Source organism: Danio aesculapii, chromosome 24 (assembly GCF_903798145.1).
Source record: "Danio aesculapii chromosome 24, fDanAes4.1, whole genome shotgun sequence".
Lineage (NCBI taxonomy): Eukaryota > Metazoa > Chordata > Actinopteri > Cypriniformes > Danionidae > Danio > Danio aesculapii.
Window position 1 is genome coordinate 38,808,644 of NC_079458.1, and position 17,386 is coordinate 38,826,029.

Consider the following 17,386-nt stretch of genomic DNA (forward strand, 5'->3'; position numbering starts at 1 on the left):
GATCATGACATGAGGTAAATGTTGATCCGCCAGCTGAGATCAATCAAATGTCCGCTAAATATAAAATCTAACACTGTACACATCATCGCCAAAGAAACTCACCTTTACTAAGTTTACACTGAAACTACGGCTCATAACAAAGAGCGGAATTGCGCTGGTGGTCATCATGAGAATCCTGCTCTGTCTGCTCATAAACTGCTGCGGCTGACTCGCCTGCTTTATTCCACCAACACAGAGAAATGAAGATCAGCTCATAACGAGACTGAGCATTTACAATGACCCAAACCAAAACTTTTAAAGAGTGATAGAAGTGAGACTTTCTTTTGTCCGTTCTTCCTTGAGATGTATATTATTTTGCTATTGAAAGTAATACCATGATATTATACCGTCACCGATCAAAAGATGAAAAATACCGTGATATTAATTTTAGGTCATATCGCCCATATATATATATATATATATATATATATATATATATAAATAAACATCAGTTACCTGTATCTGTTGACTTCCAAAAAAAGTCAATGTTTACAGGTTTCCAGCTTTCTTCGAAATATCTTCTTTTGTGTTCAACAGAATAAAAAAGACAAACCGGTTTGAAACAAGTAAAGATTGAGTAAATGATGACAATTTTCATTTTTTGGTTGAATTATTTGTTTAAAAAGGACAATATTTAAACAAATTTATTCATTTTATTCATTTATTCATTCAAATTTATACCATCCTGTTTTATAATTTTACTTGAATGTTTCAATGAGACATCATTCAGCTGATTTGTTGTGATCTTCGAAAAACTCACGAAATGTTCTCACAGTTTCTGCGGTCGTCAGGGGTTGGGGAATGGTGCAAGTTAAACAAAAATGCACCAACTGCAACAAATTAAGATGCGAGTTAAAAAACATTTGGTATACCGTTAAAGACGCGAATACACATAAATTAGGGACGTTTAATCACCAAAACTAGTGAGTATACCGAGAGTATGATCCTCAGAAGTCGTAATACCCAAACAGCTCGTGGAAAAAGTAGGCATACTGAGTATACGCGAGTATAGAAAGGACTACACCACTGGTATGTACTAGAGCATGCTTAAAATAAGACGCACCTCTGGGTACATAATTCATGCTCTCCAGAAATATAGACAGAGGGACGTATCCGCAATGAGCCTGTTGGAACTTGTTTTCAGTGGTGATACCCAAAGCAACGCTACTAAATACAGAAATGTCACTTTAAATGAGTTGGTTTTGAATGGCTGAATGGTTGGGATCAAGCAAACATTGTATTTTTGAGTGGGAGGTTTTGGGATTCATGGTTTAATTTTTAATCTCGTGGCTTTCCACCCACTTCGGTCCCACTTGGGAGAAACCTACAAAATTTGACTTGCACATCAGACATAATCAAACAAACATTTCCATTAGTGTATGATTATTATGCACTGAAGCACCACTAAACTCAGGAATCAAAGTAAACGAGTGTACAGTGAGCCATAACACTGTATTACAAGCAGGCAGCAGCACGTCTCGAGAGAAACACACATTACACGCTTGTTGACTGTTCGGGAAATCCATCGAATACAATCACAAAACTCATTTCTGTTCTTGTGCCTTCAAGGTAAGCAATCGATATGTGTTTGATAGAAGGTAATTGCATTAATAATGTATACAAAATTAGCATTAGCTCTTCGCACACCTGCTTTCATTAGGATCCGCCTGTCTGTTATTTCCACGGGTAATTGCTTTTCCTGCCATGATGAGAGGATTACATTAATATCTGGCCCAATTGGTCAATCTGCATGTCCTGATTCACCATCTTGCCTCTTCCCGTCTCTCTATTTCATGCCAAACAGCTCTTTCATCATATCCGCATGGTTCTTTCTGCTGTTTAATTTTGTGTCAGAATAAGGCCAGGAATCACGATTTTCTTCAGCTCCCATGAGGGACAAGAAAACGGAGAATAAAGAGTAAAAGACTAGCAGAACAAGCTGACACCTTGTTTTGTGCATCTCTAGCATATAAACTGGCTACTAATAATAGCGGAGGGGCATGTTGACTCACCTCACAGTAAGATGGTCGCTGGTTCAAGTCCCAGCTGGGCCTGTTAGCATTTCTGTGTGGAGTTTGCATGTTCTGTGTTGGTGTGAGTTTCCTCCGGGTGTTCCAGTTTCCCCCATAGTCCAAATACATGCGCTATAGGAGAATTGAATGGATTAAATTGGCTGTAGTGTATGTGTGTGAATCAGTGTGTATGGATGTTTTTCCAGTACTGGGTTGCCGGTGGAGGGGCATCTGCGTGTAAAACATATGCTGGATAAGTTGGCGGTTCATTCCACTGTGGCGATCTCTGATGAATAAATGAATATATATGAAATAATGAATGATAAATGAATGAATATGATGGTTTGAGTTAGGTTTAGGGTTGATATTTTAGAATACGGCCTAGTAAAAGGTACCCTATAAGTAAGTAACCCTCACCCTATTCAGTAGTTTGACGAATATTGGTTGTGTTTATCTAGAGTTAAATGAGATGCACGTTGATTTTTGCGTTTTAATTGCACTGGAAAAAAATCTGTTAATTATTGTGTATTTTGTGTTTTTGGTTAATTTTCGGTTGTAAATTGCATTATTGGATGTTAATCTCTGCTTTGTCGACATTTGATGTTGTAAATTCAAAAACTTTTATTGACATTTTAGTCGTTTGAAATAATACGCGTAAGAAATGATAAATAGAGAAATAAGTCTGTAAAATAACAGAATGTACTGGTGGTTATTACAACACAGACAATATAGCACTTTAAAGTATTAAAAATGATAGTAAAAGTCATTTTTTCGAAGGGTTTCGAAAGTTGTTGGAGGACAGATCAATGTCCCATAATGCAATTCAAATATAAATAAACAGATAAAAATAAATGTGTCGCAAAAGAATCGCAAGGCTGATGGCTCATCAATATATATATATATATATATGTATATGTATATATGTATATATGTATGTATATGTATATATATATATATATATATATATATATATATATATATATATATATATATATATATATATATATATATATATATATATATATGTATATGTATGTATATATAACCATTGTAATTAAAAATATGTACATATATGTTCAAATATATTAGCTAAAAGTTCATATGTTCATATATGGCTGTATATGCTATGTTACAGCAGCAATATTCCTTGATTATTACACAAAAGTACAGAGCAATATCAGTCTAGAAAATAGCAACGTTTTATTTTCCGTCACTCTCAGTACATAATGTTACCACAGAAGAGTCAAGCTTTAAAAAGATGAAAAAAGATCAAAATGTTTTGAGCAAGATGCTAATGGTCCAATCTGAATCAGTGATTTATGCTAAGCTAAGCTAAAAGTGCTTCGTCAGAGTATTTCAAAATGATAAAACTCAACTGTTTATTTATATTTTCCTCTTTATTTCTGCTCTTGTATTGCATTATGGGATCTTGATCTTTCTTCCTACAACTTTATTACCTTGAAAAGCTCAAAAAAGTGACTTTTTATTAACATTTTTGAATAGTTTAAAGTGCTATATTGTCTGAGTTGGTGTTGAAAATTACGCTACAAACACCTGCTAATAAGCTGCCATTACATGTTCTGTTATTTTGCAGACTTATTTGTCTATATATTATACATTATAGTATTTCAAAACTACTGAAATGTCAATAAAAGTCACTTCGTTCAATTGTAGAGTTGAATTTTCAACATCAAAAGTCGACAGAGCAGAAATCAACATCCCATAATGCAATTCACAACCGAGAACACACTTGTGAATCACAAAATACAGAATCCGTTAATAAACAGATATGTTTTACAGTGTATTTTCTAAAATAGTGCAGTGCTCCATTAATAAGCACTGATGAATTATTGAGATGAACATCAGCTTAATATGTTATGACCAGTCTGTGAGCTCTCCTTCTCTGGCCTTCAGCTCTTTATTCATTCGTCTTTGCACAGGAATAAGAGTGGGTGGAAAAATGGGACTCAGGGGTGTCTTACTGTGTGTGTGTCTGTGTGTGTGTGTTGCACGACTCTGACAGATTTGCTTTGACACTTACATCAGCTTGCGCTTCCAGGTCTGACCTGTGAGGGGAATGTCTTATAACATTACTGTTTGCCACACACACTCACACACTTACGCTTTAAGCTTCAGGCCTCTGTTCAGAAAAAAAAGGTCAAGATGAAGCCAAGAGCACTAATGCTGTGTTGCACGGTACATGGACACAAACAAGCATCCGTACACCTACATACTGGAAGCTCGGGTGTGTGACGTGTGGCTGAAAACACACTCTCAGGCCTCGTATCTAACAATATAGGTCAGTTCATTTGTATTTTGTTGCAAGGATATTGTAAGATGACTCATTTAGGAAAACAAACACACACACACACTCAGTTGTATTGACGCAAAGGTGGGCGTTTCATTCAAGACTCAAGGGTGGCACACTTATGAATCTGACGCAGGCTTTTACCCCTGAAAAACATGACGCAAAAGCATTGGATTTCACGATTAGGACACATTCAGTCATGGTGCTCTACACTGCGACATGATTTCATTCTGTGCATTTTTAGAGTAAGAACATGTGCAGTGTATAGCCAGGAGCAGTGTATACTTCTGTTTTGGTGTATGTATAGGTACAGTTAATGTCAAAATTATTCGCCCCTCTGTGATTTTTCTTTTCAGATATTTCTCAAATGATGTTTAACAGAGCAAGGAATTTTTCACAGTATTTCCTATAATATTTTTTCTTCTGGATAAAGTCTTATTTGCGTTATTTAGGCAGGAATAAAAGCATATTATTAGCCCCCTTAAGTCAGGAGTTCCCAAACTTTTTCAGCCAATGACCCCCAAAATAACAATGCCAGTGACTCTCGACCTCCAATATTCTTTGAGGCGGTTATAATTATAAAACCTTGCAAACGACGGCGCACGCATACCAATAGACCCAAGTCTTTTCATCGTTTAATTGTGGAGAACGTTGCTCGAGATCATCCTCCTTGATCAGTTGTGGCCTGTATTTATTTTTAATGTACGTGAGTGCTGTAAAAGTGTCAAAGTTTAACCTGGTGGCATAAAATCAATCTGCTGCTTCTGAAGCTATAGCTGTGTCTTTAATATTACGTAATCATCACAGGGGTCGCAAACGAATCGCAAGGCTGATGGCTTTTTATTAGCATGTTGCTTTTTTAATGTTTATTATTAACATGTTAACAATGATACTATTAACTACTGTTTTGTTCTTCAGTTGGTTATGGATAAATATTGTAATTCTAATAGCTTCATAAAATTAATTTGGTCCCGACCCCCATTTTGGGAATCTCTGCCTTAAGCAATATCTTTTTTTTTTTTTTTTGGATTGTCTACAGCAGTGTTTCCCAACCCTTTTCCTGGAGGCACACCAACAGTACATATTTTGGATGTCTCCCTTACCTGACTAATTAACTTCAGGTTTTGGAGCCTCTTCTTATGTTCTAATTAGGTTATTCAGGTGTGTTTGATTAAGGAGACATACTGTTGGTGTGCCTTCAGGAACAGGGTTGGGAAACACTGGTCTACAGCACAAACCATTATTACACAATTATTTACCTAATTAATCTAGTTAAGCCTTTTAATATCACTGTAAGCTGAATACTAGTATCTTGAAAAATATCTAGTCAATTATTCTGTGCTGTCATCATGGCCAAGAGAAAAGGAATCAGTTATTAGAAATAAGTAGAGTCAGTCAGACATTTTTTGCTATTTCTGTGGAGAATTTTGTAAAATCTGTGGATTTATGCAGAATTATTTTGGGAGTATCGTGACTAAAAATTTAATACATCAAATAAAAATAATGTTTTTTTAACGTTTATTTAATGTTTGCAATGCAAATCCATCTAGATCCACTTGTTTGGTAAACAAAGCAAGTTTCTAATATAATATCTCTACTAAAAGACAGAAAATATTACTTTACAAACTGTATTGTAAGCAAATCAAATGAACACTTTCATATTAGTCACTGAAATAATTCAAAAAACTGAATAAATAAAAATGTGCACACATTAACACCAGTGGTGTAGTCCTTACTATACGCACGTATACTCAGGATGCTTACTTTTTTCCATGAGCTGTTTGGGTATTACGACTTCTGAGGATCACACTCTCACACTCTCTTACTCCCTTGTTTTGGTGACTAGACTTCCCTAATTTTTGTCTATTGAGTGTTTGAGTTTTTCGAGGATCACAACAAATCAGCTGAATGAAGTCTCGCTGAAACGTTCAAGTAAAATTATAAAACAGCATGGGCGTCGCTTTAGCCCTCCTATATTTTCATTCAGCCCCCCTAACACCTTTGCGATTACCTGTACAATACTAAATGATCGCCTCAGTCCCCTTTAAATTTGATATAAAAACGGCAGCAGAATCCCGCTCCTGAACTCGTTTTTTAGTTAGTCAGCAAACCACAGTGTCTGTGTGTGTGTGTGTGTGTGTGTGTGTGTGTGTGTATATATATATATATATATCAACTGAATCAAAGATACATTGACTTTCGTCGTTTCTTTGCCTACTTTTAAAATTTAGATTGGGTGGGTAATAGTACACCACCCATTTTTTTAGGACTACACCACTGATTTACACAAGTAAATAAATTGACTCAATGATGGGCTAAAAATCAGCGGATTTCTGTGTGGGCTTAGAAATTAGTTATTAAACTATTGTGCTTAGATTATTCAAAGCACTTTAAATTCATACTAAACGGGGTCGTCTGAAATTCAACATTTCCCTCAGGTCTCTTGTAAAAGCTGGTTTATACTTCTGCATTGAGTAATCATCGTGACCCACGGCGGCCGCCTTGCTCCTAGTCATGCATTTGTAGTTCTGTGTGTTGTTTGTGTTGCTCTGCAATAACACTTCTTAAACGCTAGCTGGCAGTAGGTTTTTATGTTCCTCTGTGTCGAGTTTGAGTCGTGTTTTGTTTTGTTTGAACGCTACCTTAATGTACAAGTAGCTCAAACTCAATCAGAGGCGAGAACCAGTGAACAACTGTTTCCATCTGTTGCATCACAGTTACATCACAGCGGCAAGGTGGCTCAGTGGTTAGCACTGTCGCCTCACAGCTAGAAGGTCACTAGTTCAAGTTCCCGCTGGGTTAGTTGGCATTTCTGTGTGGAGTTTGCATGTTCTCCCAGTGTTGGCATGGGTTTCCTCTGGATGCTCCGGTTTCCCCTGTCTAAACACATGCGCTATAGGTGAATTGGGTTAACAAAATTGTCCGTAGTGTATGAGTGTGTATCAGAATATATGGGTGTTTCCCAGTACTGGGTTGCAGCTGGAATGGCACCCACTGCGTAAAACATATACTGGAATAGTTGGCGGTTCATTCCGCTCTGGCGACCCCTGATAAATCAGAGACTAAGCTGCTAAAAATCGAAATTGAAACTCAAACCAGAAACGGTCCAAACAAATAAGTTCACAGACAAGAATTTCCCCATTTGCCTGAGGCTGTAGATCACAAGTAATTAAGCAGCAATAATGTTCAGTCTCTTCATTTATCTTAAGTCCTCAATAAATAATTCAAATCCAAAGTTATTACTTTTGCTGTCTGAACGAGCTTTAGTTTTGTGCGAATGTTAATACTTTTTGAAGTGATACGATTATTTGGCTCTCTCATGAGAAAAAGCCCAAATTCTGAGATTCTCAGAAACTGGGGACAAATAAAACAGGCAGAGGAAAAGAGGAACCGACAGCCAAATTGTGGCGCTGACAGAGAAAAATGGCTCTGGCTCTGTAAATCTCTTCCTTAAGCCATCCTGACTGACACACAGCCTGTCCTTCCTAACTGACAGTGACGGGTGTGAAGGCCTGAATACATCCACACCGTACATCATTTAGTTAAGTGCATGCGATATTTCACATCAGTAACAGCAGGAACAGATAGCAGAATTTTACAGCTATCCAATCCAATCATGTTCATAGAAAGGTTAGCGATGAACATTTATACACAAGTATTTATGTGTATAAAGCAGTGGTGCTCAACCCTGTTCCTGGAGATCTACCTTCCTGCAAAGTTCAGCTCCAACCCTGATTAAACACACCTAAACCAATTAATTAGGACCTGAACAGCACTTGATAATTACAGGCAGGTGTGTTTGATATGGGTTGCAACTGAAATCTGCAGGAAGGTAGATCTCCAGGAACAGGGTTGGTCACCCCTGGTATAAAGCATCTGTTTTGTGAGAAGTGCTTCTCATATGATATGTGAACAGCTTTACTTTGATATTTCCTTAAGCGAGAATGACGTTGACTGAAACTTTGTCATACACCACACCTACCAAAAGGGTACACTTTTGGCAGTGGAAACGCAAGCCTGATAACGGTGACCCATACTGTAACGTACCTTTGTAGCTGGTGTATTCTGGGAAATTTTCTTACCCCTTGGTTTCGAATATGGTCCTGAAAAATCTTTGTTCGAAGGGGTATTTACCCCTTCCTCTTAGCCCTACACCTTCAAGCTGAAGAGAATTGGGTCACCCTTACCTCTTCACAGGAATGCGCAAAACAAGGGGTAAGGGAAAGGGCTAAGGGGTAGAATTGGGATTGGGTCTTCTGAGGGCTCCCTCATTCGCTATAGACAGCAACGGTTGTTTTTACCGTTTTGTTTGTTTATTTCTGGTATAGAAAATTGTTTTGGGATCCTCATATGATTACAGTTGAACTTTAGAAGTCAGATATTGACAATGTTTGTGGTTCCTTCTCTGAAATTTGAACTTCTCTGACACCTTGCAGTTAATAGAGGTTCGAGAGCTCTTGAATTTCTTCTCAAATATCTTAATTTGTGTTCCAAAAATAAACGTTTTAGAGTATTGAAACGGCATGAGGGTGAGCAACAGCGTAGGTTTGCACTTGACATTGGTGGGGACAGGTAAATCAATGCTTTCCCAGGGATAAATGAAAAAGATAGATAGATAGGTAGGTAGGTAGGTAGGTAGGTTAGGTAGGTAGGTAGGTAGGTAGGTAGGTAGGTAGGTAGGTAGGTAGGTAGATAGATAGATAGATAGATAGATAGATAGATAGATAGATAGATAGATAGATAGATAGATAGATAGAGTGAAAGTGTTGTGGGTACAAGTGTGCAATATCATATCACAGATTCATGAAATTGATTTTCCATTGGATCCAGAGATATGTTTATTGGGTAATTATACAAATTCTAACCTCCAGCATAATTATGCTATCAAACTTACTGAAATGTTGCTGACAATTGTTAAAAAATGCATTTCTTTAAAATGGAAAACAGACAATGATGTACCAATTGGACTGTGGATCTCAGAAGTTTGCAACTGTATACCACTGGGGAAGATCAGATATTCTTTGACAGGAAAGGGTGAATTATTTATAAAGATCTAGAATTCATTTTTGAATCATATTAAAACAGTACCACATGATTTGATTTGACAAAATATTTTTTTTCCACTGGTTTATACTGCATCTCCTCCCTTTATATTTATTTATTTTTATTTTACTTATTTATTTTACTGTATATACTTTGTACGTTTTACTTTAGTTTGTTTGTTGCTTAGTTTTGATGTTCTGTATCATTAACTTTTGAAAAAACAAAATAAAAAATATATAATCATAAATGCACATTTGGAAATAAACACTTTATATAGTATGGTAAGCAGTTTTTGATGCATGAAAAACTGTGGTTATGCTAACCATCCGACAAGCTAATCCAGCAAAATTTGTTCTTTAAATCTCACTAAAATAATTAAATAATTAACCAGGGGAATAACAAAAAACATTTCAGTTTTTCAGAAAAAAATAACCAGCCCTCTCAATAAGCTGACTACAGGCCTAATAGTGTAATGTTAAAACAAATTTATTAACTGAATAGAGACCTCCGCTTGTTTTAGCCATAGCGCAAATGAAACATGTGTCATATATCAGTATTGATAAAACATGGAGCTCAGGCTGTAGTTTTTTAACAAAATGTTTCAATCCAAATTGGACATGCTACTCTGAGACATTAGGAGAACTGGCAGGGATCATATACTTTTAGATGTAGCTGATAGTTTTCAGGGCAGACTATTCACAGACTATACCAGCCTGCTATATCGATAGTCTGTGCATTAAAGCGGGGAAAACATGAGCATTAACGGCATTATCATGATGGACTCATTCAGTAGCAACTTGAGTTTATGTGACTCAACTTTTCACTGAAAAAGCTCTTTATGTCCACCTTTTTTGCTGCCACCATCCTCACTTGTGTGTGTCACACACCTCACACACCTTATTCTTGCACTGGAAATTCCCCCGCAGCTTTGGAGCTACTTGTATCTGAACGCAGCTACAGGCTCTCACATGACAGCAGGGAAAGTCTCAGTCAATCACAATGTTCATATGTGTTTGTGGGTGGTGGACACGAGGAGAGAATGCTCTGATTTAACCCTTTCTGCATGTCTAGGTTAATATTGGCCATGCAATTTTTTTTTAAGTGAACTAAATTATTGGTCGGGACATTTCAATAGTTGGCGGATATTGGTGGGGACGTGTCCCCTCCATCCATGTTAAATCTACGCCCCTGAGGGTGAGTAATTAATCACAGAATTTAGATTTTTGGGTAAACTAACCCTTAATTTTCAATATGACGTTTAATTGGATTATGATAAGCCATTCTTTAATGTCATCTAGCATTGATCTGTAGCTCAATTTTTTCTATTCTTTCTAATTTAAGCAGCAGGTACCGTTTTACAGCTTATTTACTGGTATTTCAAATAACCCAAGTAATAGATAAAACTATTGCAGCAGACCAGTTTGTGTTCAACTATAAGCAGCCATGCTGTTTTAACACAAGACTGGCATTTGTTACTGTTCCTAAGGCTTGAAGTTGGCTTTTTATAGTCACATTGGCCAGCAATATAACCACCTAACAACCATCCATAACCTAACAACCACATTTCACAATCTTTGCATTATGGCAGTGAGCATTATGGCACCAGTTTACTTATTCATTAAACACACACACATCATACATTTTTAAAATCTCTTGCACCTCATGTTCACTATATTACTGATTTCTGCTGAACACTGGCTTTCTTTTACCAAGAGGAAGGGAAAGAGAGAGATGGAGAGGCAAAAAAAAGTCCCACCCAGAGGACAAAGTGGCAGAAGTCCCGAGAGATGCGGAGGAAAAGTGCAAAAAGTAGCAGAAAACTAGTGCTCGGTTGTTATCTGCCGATCCCAGACAGCTGTGCCTTCACCCACACAAACCCACAGTAATTACCACTGACAGATAGAGACTCCCACACACACACACACACACACAGCCAGAGCGAAAACACGACCACACATCCCTCCTCCTATACAGCCTCATTGTGTGCATTTAGCTTGAATCCTCTTTCGTTTCAAGCATATGAGCGCTTCACAACAATAGTGGCTCATACTGTATGCAGATGCGAATGCTCCAGCATGAATTGCATCATGTTAGTACTTGACGGTCCTATATATATATATATATATATATATATATATATATATGAAGATATAGGCAGAAGTAGACTATTGTTGAAAACATACTGAAAGAAAAATAGGTTTTATTGGTAATTAATTATTATAAAATAATTATTATATTATATATAATATAAATAAATATGTAGTTATAATAGGAATAGTTCATGCAAAATTGAAATTCTGTAATTACCAGCAGGCTCAATGGAAATAGATGCCTTATAAAGTAAAATACATAGCTTCAGGTACGTTTCATTGCACGTTTCAAATGACAAATCCACTAGAGGGCGTTGTATACGTTTTCACTAATCTAATACACTATTTAGATTATGTTTTGTTACTCCTTTGAGATACACATGCTTTTTCTACATTTCAGAGACTGGTTGAGTTGTGTTAGTGATGTGTTGTTGCCACTGTCTCACAATTCTAATAATCTGATAAACGTTTTTTAATTTGCCTTCAGTACACTGTAAAAAATTAAGACGTTCCGGATTTTGAGCTGAACAGCTATTTTTAATTTATTTACATTTATGAATTGCATTATGTGATGTCAATCTCAGCTCTGTTGACTTTTGCTGTTGAGAATACATCTCTGCGGTTTTAAAAAAGTGACTTATTGACATTTTAGTAGTTTAAAACAGTATATTGTGTAAGAAATAATATAAAGAGAATTATTTTTATATGAAGATGACAGAAGTACGTTATTATTAAAAACACACTGGAAGATACATAGGTTTTATTGGTAATTAATTATTATTAAATAATTGTTATATATATATTACAGTTGGATATATATATAAAAATAATATAAATAAATATGTAGTAGGAATAGTTCACACAAAATTGAAATTCTTTAATTACCAGCTCAGGCTCAATGGAAATAGATGCCTCGTAATATATTTTTGCAAAATACGTAGCTTTAGGTATGTTTCACTGCACGTTTCAGATTACAAATCCACTAGAGGGCGCTGTATACGTTCTCACAAATCTAAAATACACTATTTAGGCAATATGTGACTTCAAAATATTAAAAATGTCAGTAAAAGTCCCTGTTTCAAACTTTTCAACATCAAAAGTTGGAGGAAAAAGTCCCATAATAATAAAAAAACTCATCACAAAATATGGATATTTTTAAGGTGTAACCATTATCATGTTTTTGTTGTGCTTTTGTGCTATCTTGTATGTATTTAGCATTTTTGACTTTCTAAAAAAAACAGCTTAAATCAGCCTATGCTGGTTGGCTAGTTGACCTGCCTGGTTTTAGAGGGGTTTTGGCCGTTTCCAGGCTGGTTTCAGTAATTTCTATCCTGGTCTTAGCTAGTCAGGTTGTGAAATGACCAGCTAAAACCTGCTGGTTTAAGCTGGGCATAGCTGGTTTTGGCTGGACTTCCATCCTGACAAAGCTGGTCAAGCTGGCTTTAGCTGGTCATCTTCCAGCCTGACCAGCTAAGATTAGGCTGGAAATGGCTAAAACCCCTCTAAAACTAGGCTGGTTGACCAACTTAAATCAGCTAACCTTCTTAGGCTGGTTTAAGCTGTTTTTTTTCAGCAGGGAATTGTGATAGGTTTCTTTTGCCCATACCACATAGCCCTAAAAACGATCTATTTAGGCCAACAGTATGTATTGCTTTTTAAGAATTCATCATAGGAAAACATGACATGAGTAATCACCCGAGTGATGTTGATTTTTAAAGTGCATCAGTGGAAGACGCTTGACTGATTTTGTTATTACAATAACCGAGCCTTCCCTCGATTATGATGCTGTTTTCTGACAGATTAATGGAACAGTTGATGGACTTTTAGAGACGGTGGGTTTGTTCTCATTACAGCATGATAGATTAATTACTACACTGACCCCCACTTTCTAAAATGACTACTGCTAATCTGTTGCCATAGCAACCTGATGTTACGGTAAAGGATGCGCACAAAATGAGCTCCGATTAAAGTGTGAATAGCGGAGGTGTGCGGTTAATTTCATTTACATTTTTAATCCCGAGGTTAATCTGCTGCCATGAAAATTTTGGGGGGTAAGATGTGCTGCTTTTCATAAGCTGTGAACCGGCTTTTTATAGCTGTTCTTAAACGTGATATAACTGTGAAATTGTTACAGTCTTTTCCTCCGAGACTGTGATCTCCAAAAGAAGGGTCAGGGATGAAGGCTGCAAATGTCGCAGGCTTTTTCATAGTCGACAAGAATCATGGGGTGGACCATCTGTTCAGCAGTTTTCATTGCACACAGCAGCCATGCAAAGACAAGACTGGGGCTTTAAAAAACAGCGCAGCCAAACATGAAAATGATGATGGTGTGTGTGTTTTAAAGAATTTTAGTGCATATCTTAATAATACACACTGTTAATTATTACCTGTAGAGTCTACAGTTTCTTTTATGTATATTGTTTCTGTAAATTATACAATAATTCTCACAATGCAACTTTAAAATACAGTAACACTCCATAATTCAATTTAATTCATCTTTATTTGTATAGCGCTTTTACAATGTAGCTTGTGTCAGAGCAGCTTCACATAGAAGACTATAGTGATCTGAAACAGTGTAGTTCATAACTATCCTACAGTAAAATGCAGCTCACATTACAGTTCGTAATACTGTGCCATTTACAAAAATATCCTTAACAGTGCACTGTCAGAAATAAAGGGGCAAAACCAGCATTTTCAAAAGACACAAGATATACAGCGTCAAGCGATTTGAATTAAGCAACGATTAAACCGTATGCTAGTTTTAGTTTTATTTTATTTTCAAGATCTGAGATGAAGATCTGCTGCTGCTTTCAGTAGTATGGCAATAAATGTCTTTCGAAATGTATAAATACTTATAAATAAATAAACTGGTAACATTTAACACTGAATAAAGCACATAATCAGTACCTGAGGTGATTATAGTCATAGTAGTTTATGCTGTTGTTCTGACGCAATGTCGCGGAAATGTTTACAGCAACCAGTCTCCTGCGCCATGTAGTTAATGATGCAGGAGCAGATTAGGTGACCAATCAGCCTGCAACCGCATTGAGTTTCATGGCAGAAATTTGACTTCTTTTAACATAGAAAAGATACCTTTTATCACATGCTGCTGTTGCATGTTTTTAGGGCACGGTTACTAATATGCACCGTTAAAGGGCCATGAAACCGGGCCTTTTTTTAAAAGTAAATCCGGATTTCACCAATTCCAGATGCGAAAAGCTCTCTGGGAAAACATGTTCCTTACAAACATATTTCTGTCGCGTGTTAGCAGACCACTGTAATCCACACGTCCACACGTAGCTGTGCTCTCATCGCGGGAAAATGGGAACAACACATACATATGACTGTCTTTAAAAAATGCGTTTTGGTGTTTTTGAGGACTAATGTGCACATTTTGGATACAATATGTGCTCTTTAGGTGCTAACATGTATCTTTAAGGTACAAATAAAGATCTTAAAGGTTCCAGTATGGGTCTTTAAGGTACCAGTATGGATGTTTTAGGTACCAGTAGGGACCTTTTAATTACAAAAGAGTACCTTTTGAAAAGGAACAGTGACCACTTGTTTAGCTTTATTTCTGATGTGTAATTAATTAAATCCCAGTCATAAGATATTCCATATTTGATATGAGGTTTGAGAAGATAAAAAATGTCCACAATAATCCACAGGACTAAATAAATAAATGTAATATTAATTAATTAAATTATTCAGCTATATATATATATATATATATATATATATATATATATATATATATATATATATATATATATATATATATATATGATATATATATATATATATATATATATATATATATATGATATATATATATATATGATATATATATATATAATATATGATATATATATTCTATATATAATATATAATATATAGTTTATTGCATTAGAAATTAAGCACATATAATTTTAAATAATTAGGTTTTATATGAAAAAATATCATTCACAACATGCTGTCGAATGATTAGAAATACATCAAGACATGCTCTATCTACTTAATATTTCTTGCTCATTTAAGCATCTGTTTTACTTAATTAATCTATCTATTAATTAATTAATTTATCTAATGTAATATTTCGAAGTCATTTACACTCGTTTAAGCTTTCATTTCAAATACACACACAGTCATGAAAACAAATACATAAAACTGATTTCCTAGGATTTCCTCTCTCCTAAATTCTCCTTCTTGGCACTGACTTTGCTGAACATATGGTGAATTTCTCACACGGCTGCACACAGATTTAGTTCACACACACACACACACTCACAGACATGCATATATAGTCTGATGGGAAGGTATAAATAGCCTCACCCTGCATGGTTAACATCTTCATTTCACATCTTCTAGGGATCCTGCAACTGCCTGCCTGCTCTGTGACAAAACACACCTACAGAAATGTTATATTTTGGCACCGGGCCCACAGAAAACACCCGTCCTATATTTAAAACCTGTCAGAGCATAATTAAGGCTTCAAACGTGATACATGGTGTGTTTTCCTAGGCTATTGTTCATCCACGAGTCCTGGCTGCGGGGTATTTTTACAGCATTTCACAGTGCCGTTTATTATCAGTGTAAAATACTGATCAGAGGATATCTGAGTGTATTTATAATTACTTATTAATACATTTAGAAGTGTTATCTGTATTATTACAGCTGATATTATCTACAGAAAATGTAATATTTAAAGAGAAAAATATAAATGTATAGTTGTATAATATCTGTTTAATTAAGTGTAATGAAATGCATAGTGTACTTTAACGAACTGTTAAAGAAGGTTATCTGTAGGTTAATTATCTTTTTTTTTCCTTTAGATATTTAGCATATCTCTATTTTTTAACTAAAGAAGGTTATACTTGTCTGATAGTGCTTAAATAATCAATTGAGTAATACATTAATGACTCTGTTTATGTTTGGAATATGGTGTCATTACTTTGAAACGGTTCATGTTTTGATACATATAATGTTTAACTTTTTTTTTTAATATATTTTATTTAAAGTTTTTCACATTTTAAAGAACAAACCCCAGATCCCTCCCATGCCAGCAAATAATAATAAGTAAACATATTTGAAATGTAAATACATATGCACATGCACGTCCGCAGCTGTACAGATACTTAATCATATTCCTCCATGAGGAATCTATACCTGCACATATCCACAAGTCCAGTCAAATATCTGCATATGTACATTACATATAGAGCGTATACACATATGAGAGTACAAATCAATACAGATAACAAGAGAAGAAGGAAAAAAAATGAAAAAGGAAAAGAGATTTAAAAAAAATAATAATAAAAAGGTTTTCGGATATATGAACACCTATACATACCTGATTATTGAACATTTCTATTTTGGACACATTGCTATGTTTCATGAAATCTTCCACACCACTCAGTTTTCATTGGTCAGTCTGTAGACATTCAAAAAATGGCTTCCAAATTTTTGAAAATGTCTTTGGTTTACCTGCAATCTCATATCTAATCTTTTCCATGTGTAGTACGTTACAAAACTCTGTGAGCCATGTCTCAAATCAGGTGTACACTCTTTGTTCCACATCAATAATATCACCTTTTTTTGCCAAAGTCATTCCATATTGAACTGTCTGGATTTGATCCAAGCTACAGTTTTCAAAGGAAGGAGCCCAGCCTAATATTGCAATAAGTGGGTCAGGAGGAAAATTAATCCTTAGTACTTCAGCGTCAAAAGAGAACACCTCCGTCCAAAATTTTGATATTTTTGGGCAGAACCAAAAATGTTTAACTTTTAAGTAGAGATGCTCCGATCAATTGGCCGTAGATCGGTATCGGCCGATAATCACATTTCATGACTCGGTCACAAGTGTTTGTTTATGAATTAACAAGCAGAGGAAGAAG